General features: G+C 41.6%; 1 pseudogene; it reads right to left on the bottom strand.

Moving 5' to 3' along the window:
- Positions 1-1841: 1841 nt before the first annotated feature.
- Positions 1842-4351, bottom strand: LOC123057745 (zinc finger MYM-type protein 1-like; annotated as a pseudogene).
- Positions 4352-8385: the final 4034 nt, after the last annotated feature.

Raw genomic sequence — 8385 nt, 5'->3', positions numbered from 1 at the left:
AAAGAGGCTTGGGCTGTGATTCGTACGATGCGGATCGGCGAGGCGCGTGTCACAGAGGCGCGCATAAATCAGCTGATGCGGAAGTTTACCGCATGCTAATGGATGACGGCGAGACGATTTCCGCATTCTCTCGCCGGCTGAATGCACTCGTCAGCGAGATCCGTGCCCTAGGAGAGGATCTCCAGGAGAGGACGGTCGTCAAGCGGCTGTTTGGTGCTGTTCCTGATCATTTCTCGCAGATCATCGGGACGGTCGAACAGTGGGGTGACATGAAGACCATGTCCGTGGCTGAGGCAGTTGGCCGGTTGCGCGCGTTCGAGGAGAATGAGATCGGGCGCCGTGGTGATCGCGGCGACAAGAATGAGCAGCTGATGCTCATGACCAAGGCATTGGAGAACCTGCTTGGCAAATAGAAGCTGAGTGGTGAGGGTTCTAGCAGCAGCGGCAGCGGCGCCGGTGGCCGTGGTGGCCGTGGGCGAGGGCAGTCCAGACGCGGCGGCGGACGGCGTGGAGAGCGTGGTGAGCACTCTGAGAACAAGCCCAAGAAGCACCGAAAGTTCAACAAGAGCAGGGGCGGAGCCAGAACTTTTGTGAAGCCCGGGCAAATTTAAGCCTGAATGTCTAACATGCAAATAAAAAATTTCGTACCGGGTAAATAATATATACTATGCATCAAACTTGCAAAGCACAAATCCACATTAATATTGAAGTGAAAATACGAACATAACAGTCAGACAAATGCAGGCCCGTACGGGACACATGCGCAGCATGTTCAACTGCACAGGGCCCCCAAGTTACCAGGGGCCCCAGTTTTTTCTGTACACTATTTTTTCTGAACACTTTATGCAAATATGAATGACCAATCAATGCATTTTTTGAGTATATGCAGTACTAATACTACTAGTATTCCTTGGGAACATGCACCGTAATAACTCCCAGCACTCCATCTCACGCACACCTCTCCTCCTTCCTATTCTCTTTCTCTGTATTCTCTTTCACTTCCAGTGACCCATGCAAATCCCTTGCTCCATCACAGGGCTCATGGCTTCATTCCTTGGCGGTTTCTCTGAAATAAACCCAATGTATATGTATGCTCCATCCTCAATCCAACATCTATTTTTTTGCGGGTCAATCCAACATCTATTTAGCAGGTGTCTCCTCTGCTTCTTAGATTCTGTTACTGCTTCTACCTACGCTGTCCGACTAAAGTTTTAACCAGGCTACCAGAACTCATAAACCAAAGTTCGTTTCATTCCCTGTTGTTATGTCCTATTTCTTTTTTTGCGGGTGTTATGTCCTATTTCTAACACATAATATACTAATCATTCATCTAAAAAATGCGCTAGTTTTTTGCAAAATAATCAAATGGCATTTTGGAGAAGATTGCTTATGAAAAACAAATTTTGAGTTTGCAAATAATGTACTAATTTTGAGTTTTGAGATCGCTTCTTGAGTATAATTTTTTGTTTTCCTAATTGCCAATGGTTATATCAAGGGCCTAATTTTGGATGTTGAACAGGGCCCCCATTTTCTCGGGTACGGCCCTGGACAAATGTAATATTTAAGCGAACTAATATATCAATATTCCATTTCAGATAGCAAATGGCATAGAGCTAATCAGCCAAACTAGCCATCTTGCCAACAAAAGTGTAGCCGTCTAAATCACCATGACACCATCAATATATCCTCACCATGACACCATCAATATATCCTAGAAGACACTACAGGATAAGAAAATGGATTTGTTATTCACAAAAATTCAGTGTTGTGATTTGTTTTTTTATTCAAAACAGAGAGCTTGTAACAATAGAAAAGGTTAGATGGAACGTACCAATAGTGTGCTAAAGAAAATCACGAGGCAAATGTCCTTTCCGAGACTTCATTGCTGTAAATGTTCAAATAATATCTTTATCATCAACTGACTTGAATAACTCTCGCTCGGTGTAACATATCATCAAGTCGTTGAACCATTCGTTGTTGATCTTGCTACGCAATTTATTCTTGATAATCTTCATTGCTGAAAATGCTCTCTCAACAGATGCAGTTGACACCGGCAATATCAAAGCCAACTCAATAAGTTTGTATACCAATGGAAATACCAGATTTTTCTTAGTTTCAACGATCTTCACGGCCAAACTTTGAACATCATCACAAGTAGAAAAAGAAGCATGCCTTTTCACTTGACTTATATAAGTGAGGAGCTACTCTCTTATTGTTCCACGATCATCATTAGAGAAGTCTTCATTATAAATTTCAGCAAGAAGAGCAAGTTTATCAACATTGAACTTGGAGAAAGAGTCCTTGGGGTCAAGACATGAGAAGCAATCAAGCACACAATTTGCTTCTTCACTAAAGCGGTGATCCATCTCCACACAAATTTTGTCAATAGCAACATAAAAAATCTCTGCACGGTAATGGTGAAGATTAGTAACAGTTCCCCCTTCTCTCCTTGAATGACCACGAACTGGTATTACTTCGTCCATATTTGGTACTAGAATACTATTAGCACCACAAAATTCTTGGACATCACCAAATAAATTATCCCAACCACTCTCTCTGAACGTTGCCAACCGAGCCTTGACATCATTAACTAATTCCATGGCAAGAACAATATTGAGATCTTTTCTTTGCAAAACTTTTGAAAGCTCATTTGTGATGCCAAATAACTTCAACATAAGCTTCAGAATGAAAACAAATTTAAAGCTCTCCATTTTTTCTATCAAACCTGCTGCTTGAGATGGTCCACGTCCATATTCATCAACTGTACTAAGCACCTTTAACACGGAGGACCACATTTGATCCAAACGCAGTAAGGTAGTATGATGTGAACCCCATCTAGTATCCCCCGGTCTAGAAAAAGTAGATGATTGGTGCAAGCCCCTTCCAGTAGATATCTCACCACTCTCAAGTCTATCCAGAATATCTTGGTGTTGTGCCTCGGTCAATGCATCCCTTCTCTTGCAAGATGTTGTTGTTGTAGTCACAATCAAGGAGATGTACTCAAAGAAATCATGAATAGATGAGCAACTACTAGCAACAGACACGACCACCAATTGCAGACGGTGAGCATAGCAATGAACATAGAAAGCATAGGGGTTTTCATCTATGATCTTTTTCTGCAAACCATTAAATTCACCTCTCATATTTGAAGCCCCATCATATCCTTGACCCCGTATCCTTGAAATTGATAACTTATAATGATCAAGAATGCCATAAAGAGCATCCTTTAGTGACTCGGACGTCGTATCTTTGACATGATGCAAAGCAAGGAATCTTTCCACAACCCTCCCTTTGTCATTCAAAAACCTATAGGAAAACACAATAATGTCAGTTGGTTGCATAGAGAATAAATGACAAACAAACAACAAAATAAAAGTGAAACTACTAACCTCAACATCACAGCCATTTGCTCTTTCACAAATATATCACGTGATTCTTCAATAAGCACCGAGAATTGTTTGTCACCAAGCTCTGCCATGATCTTCTTTCTAACTTCATGTGCACAACACATTGCAAGCTCCTTTTGAATGTCACCAGATGTCATTGTGCAATTTCTGCCACCACGGTTAAAAGCATCTCTGACTTGTTCATTCTTAGTTTTTTCCAAATCTATCATCTCTCTAAAGTTTCCCTTGTTTAGAGAAGTAGCTGATTCATCATGTCCACGGAATGCCAAGCCTTGTGCAATGAGATATCTTGAACAACTTACAGAACAAGTTAAACGAATCTTATACATTTCTTCTGATTTCTGGCTTGATCTAGCAAAGTTACTTGCCACACTTTGTCTTTGATTATTATAATCATCATAATGCTTGATGCAAGAGTTGTGCCTACTACCATGACCACCAATATGATCTTTGAAGCCTTTAGATGCATGCTTCCAATCTGTAAATCCTTCTTTGGTGAAGACTTCATAACCAAAGTGCTCAGCCCTTCCGGGTTGCTTAAAGAGAAAACAATAAAAACAATAAGCTGCATTCTTCCACTCACTGTATTCTATCCAGTCGTACCTTTTATACCAAGATTTGGAAAATGCTCTTGAGGAACGCGAACTTCCAAATTCAGTACGATGGTATTTATTCAAATCTGGTTGCATTGGACCCTTCAATATATATGCTCTCCTCACTTGGTCTTGAATATCAGGAGGATACTCACAAATTTGTTTCCTCTTTCCCGGATCGCGCTCAATCGCATTTGGATTAAATTCATTGGCAACGTTAGGCGCTGGTGGCTCTACTTCTATTTCAGGCTGCGCATCATTCACATTTTCAGTCCTTTGCTCTACTTCTACTTCAGGTTGCACATCATTCATATTTTCAGTCCTTGCTCTCTTAACCAAAAACCTCCTCATCTCTGAAATTTAGTGAGTAAAAAATCTGAAGTTAGTTTTTACACAAATAAGAATATGGGTTAATCACAAGTTCATAGTACAGTACAATAACAAAGCTACCTGCATCAACTACATGTATTAGATTATCAAGTATTTCTTGATGTTGCCAAAGTGAAATCGGTGAAATATTTCTTAAAATTACTAGAGGAAAGAGTCTGCAACCTGCATACTAGTTTGTCAGTCTAATGAACTTGCAGTTTCTATAGTTTCCAACAACTAACAAATAGATTTTCTCTTTGGACTTTGGTCATAATCGTCCCCAATCAAAAGTTCCTAAATAAGCCCTAAGTACATCAATATCTCAACCCGAATCATTTATTAAGTACGTGATCTTACCGGAAGTCGAAGGAAAGGAACTTCCCCAGCCTTCAGGAGAGGAAGGGACAAAGGAAGGGACGACCGTGGCCACTGCCGGCTCACCGTCGGCCTGCCGCTCGCCCAGCCCCAGATCGCCGCCTCGCCGCCTCGCCTTCAAGCCCCTGCCGCACCTGGGAGAAACCGAAGAGACGCGAGTACGCAAGAAGCCGAGAACTGTCTGGACTCTGGAGTGATCGATGGTATTCCCTGTTGCCTCGTGGGCTGGAGCGAAGCGATCGATGGTATTCTTTTTTTTTTCTAGTGGGCTGGAGTGATCGGGACGTTCTAGTAAATAACTGGGCTGGGCTGTGAAGGAGGCCTAATCCAGTTTTGCCCGGGTAAATTCACTCCGTATCGAGAAGTTTCACGTATTGTGGTACGACCACTGTTGCCGTCGGAGTGCCAGCGAGCCCGGGCAACTGCCCAGGGTCGCTGGGCGCTCGCTCCGCCACTGTTGCGAGGCACTCTGAATCATGGGTGTTTCCATAAGAGAGAGGAGAGGAACCAGTTGAATTTTGTTGGGTTCAATGATAGTGATCATGCGGGTGACATCAATGACAGAAAGAGTACCTCGGGTCCCATCTTCTACATTGGTTCAAACCCAATCAGCTGGGTGTCACATATGCAAAAAATTGTGGCCATCTCCTCATGTGAAGCTGAGTATATAGCAGCAGCATCCGCAGCATGTCAGGGCATATGGCTGGGGCATTTACTTGCTTATTTACTTGGCGAAGATTCAGTTCAAGTTGTGCTCAAGGTGGACAACCAATCTGCGATATCTCTGAGTAAGAACCCTGTCCACCATGATAGAAGTAAACATATTGATCTTCGCTATCATTTCATACGGGATTGTGTTGAATTCGGCAAGGTCAATGTTGAGCACATGAGAACTGAAAACCAGCTTGCTGACATCCTTACAAAGTCTTTGGGAAGAGTGAAATTCCATGAGATCAAGGAGAAGATGGGGATGAAGGCGCTGGAGAAAGAGCAACAAGGTTAAGGGAAAGAATGTCATGAAATTAACCTCGTTGCATTTCTTGGTTTCTGTTACATTGGTTTTCACGTTCCTGTAGGATGGCACGTTGCTGTGATGTAGCATGTGTCTGTAGCGTTCCAGTTTATAGTTTACTTGTTGCAAATAAGATAGGGCCTGTCACGTGTGCATGCGCACACACATGATTATTTTGACTCGTAGTAGTCCTGGTCAGCTTCCGAGCGATCTTCCGTGGGATGGCACGGGTGAATAGGATCGAGCGGAAACTTAGCGATTGAATAGGCCACGATCTGTTGTACGTGCTGCCTATAAGAGAATAAGGAAAGAAACAGAAAAGACGCAAATTAGGGCGCGTCGCCAAAACCTGTGTGCTCGCCTCCTGTATCTCGCGTGCGTTCGTGTTCTTCGTGTCCACCAGATCGCGTGCATTTGAGTGATCTAGGGGCTGAATTCCCTGACACCCGGTTCATATGGACCCATTTGTCCCAGTTCTAGGCACGAACCGGGACCAATAGGCCTCGCTCCTGGCCCACAAACATTGGTCCCGGTTCTTGGCTCGAACCGGGACAGAAGGATGGGCTTTAGTCCCGGTTCCAGCCACGAACTGGGACAAATGAGTTGCCTATATATACCCCGTCGCCGCAGCAGAGCACTCCACAGTGCTCTGTTTTTCTGACCGGCGAGGAGAGGGATTTGGATGCTCTAGTTCACCTCCTATGCACATGAGGTGTTCGATGAAATGCCCGAGCCACGCTAGTTAAGCTTTCTCCTCTCGAAGCTCGACCTCCAAGCTTCATTTTCCCCGAGATTTGTCTAGGTTTAGCGGTCCATCACGTCCCGTCCCCGTCTTCGCCACCGTCGATCGCCCGCGCCGATCTCGCCGCCTGCACCACCGTGGTGAGCCTCTTGTTCTTATCTTCTTCTGAAAGAAAAAAAATCTTACTTTAGATAGATACTTGTCTAATTTTCTTACTTTAATTATTACTTGTATATAGTGCGATGGTTTTGGTATCCGCCCCCGTCGGCCCTCGTCCTGGCTATGATTCGGATGTGGTATATATATTATCTTTTATAACTATTTTGTTCATTTATTGTTTATGACAATTATGCCCATCAAGTTGACATAGATTTTATTTATGTAGGAGGTAGTTGAACCGGAAATTCCAACCGACCCTATTGTCGAGAGGTTAAATTTAGTTGAAGAAGAAAACAATTTCTTGAAGGAAAAAAATTGAAGAGGAGAAGATGATATTGGAGTTACATGTTGCGGATGTCGTCGATGATCACAAGATCAAGATGGATGCAATGCGGTTGAAGATTAGAAAGATTAGAAAATATGCAATTCATACCGAGGCTTGGTATCATTATGCCGTTGGATCAATTTTTACCTTGGTTGTGATTATGATCGCATTTGTTGTTGCATTGAAAGGTTTTACATAGTTTCAATGTATGGTTTAACTAGATGCTCTGGAGAGCTATATGTTTTTCAATGAGAACTATGTATGTACTTTGTTTCTAATGTGATGATGAACTTCTATTAATTTGGTCACTTATCTATTCATGAGAGCTATATGTACTAAATTGATGACGTGGATTTGAATGGTGCATTTTGAACACAGAAAAATTATGGAGTTCAAACAAGTTAAAAAAAATAAAATCCCTTTGTAACAGACGAGTTTTCGTATGAAACCCTCATACTTCGAAAGAGATTGTCCGTTTTGTACACGGAATGCATCCAGTTTTTGCCGTAACCCTCTCTACTTTCTTGCACATGCTATGTGGGTGAAATGATGATACCATGCCAACTTTCAACCTTTTCAGAGTTCATTTGAAATGCTTTTCAATTTTAGGGTCTTATAGCTCAAAATAATCAGTAAATGCATGAAAAATAACAAATGAAGTCAGAAAGGGTTGAAAATTGATGATGTGTCTTTGAATGGTGCAGTTTGAACACAGAAAAACTCTGGAGTTCAAACAAGTTAAAAAATGAAATCCATTTGTAACAGACGAGTTTCCGTATGAAACCCTCATACTTCGAAAAGAGATTGTCCGTTTTGTACACGAAGTGCATCCAGTTTTTGCCGTAACCCTCTCTACTTTCTTGCACATGCTATGTGGATGAAATGATGATACCATGCCAACTTTCAACTTTTTCAGAGTTCATTTGAAATGCTTTTCAATTTCAGGGTCCTATAGCTCAAAATAATTAGTAAATGCATGAAAAATAACAAATGAAGTCAGAAAGGGTTGAAAATTGATGATGTTGCTTTGAATGGTGCATTTTGAACACAGAAAAACTCTGGAGTTCAAGTAAGTTAAAAATAAATAAAATCCCTTTGTTCCAGACGAGTTTCCGTATGAAACCCTCATACTTCGAAAGAGATTGTCCGTTTTGTACACGAAGTGCATCCAGTTTTGATGTAACCCTCTCTATTTTCTTGCACATACTATGTGGATGAAATGATGATACCATGCAAAAATAAAATTAACTAAAAAACTTTTATAAACTCTAATAGCAAAAGGAATGAACTAAAAAGCTTTTATAAACCTCTAGTATTTTTTAAAATAAAATTATATAAAATTCTTGCCACTGAAATTATCAAATTATTTTCTGTTCAAAACATGAAAAGCAGAAAGAAACAAA

This window comes from Triticum aestivum, chromosome 3A (genome assembly GCF_018294505.1).
Source record: "Triticum aestivum cultivar Chinese Spring chromosome 3A, IWGSC CS RefSeq v2.1, whole genome shotgun sequence".
Classification (NCBI taxonomy): domain Eukaryota; kingdom Viridiplantae; phylum Streptophyta; class Magnoliopsida; order Poales; family Poaceae; genus Triticum; species Triticum aestivum.
The sequence above is the reverse complement of the archived record's forward strand: the minus strand, read 5'-3'. Positions and strand labels throughout refer to the sequence as shown.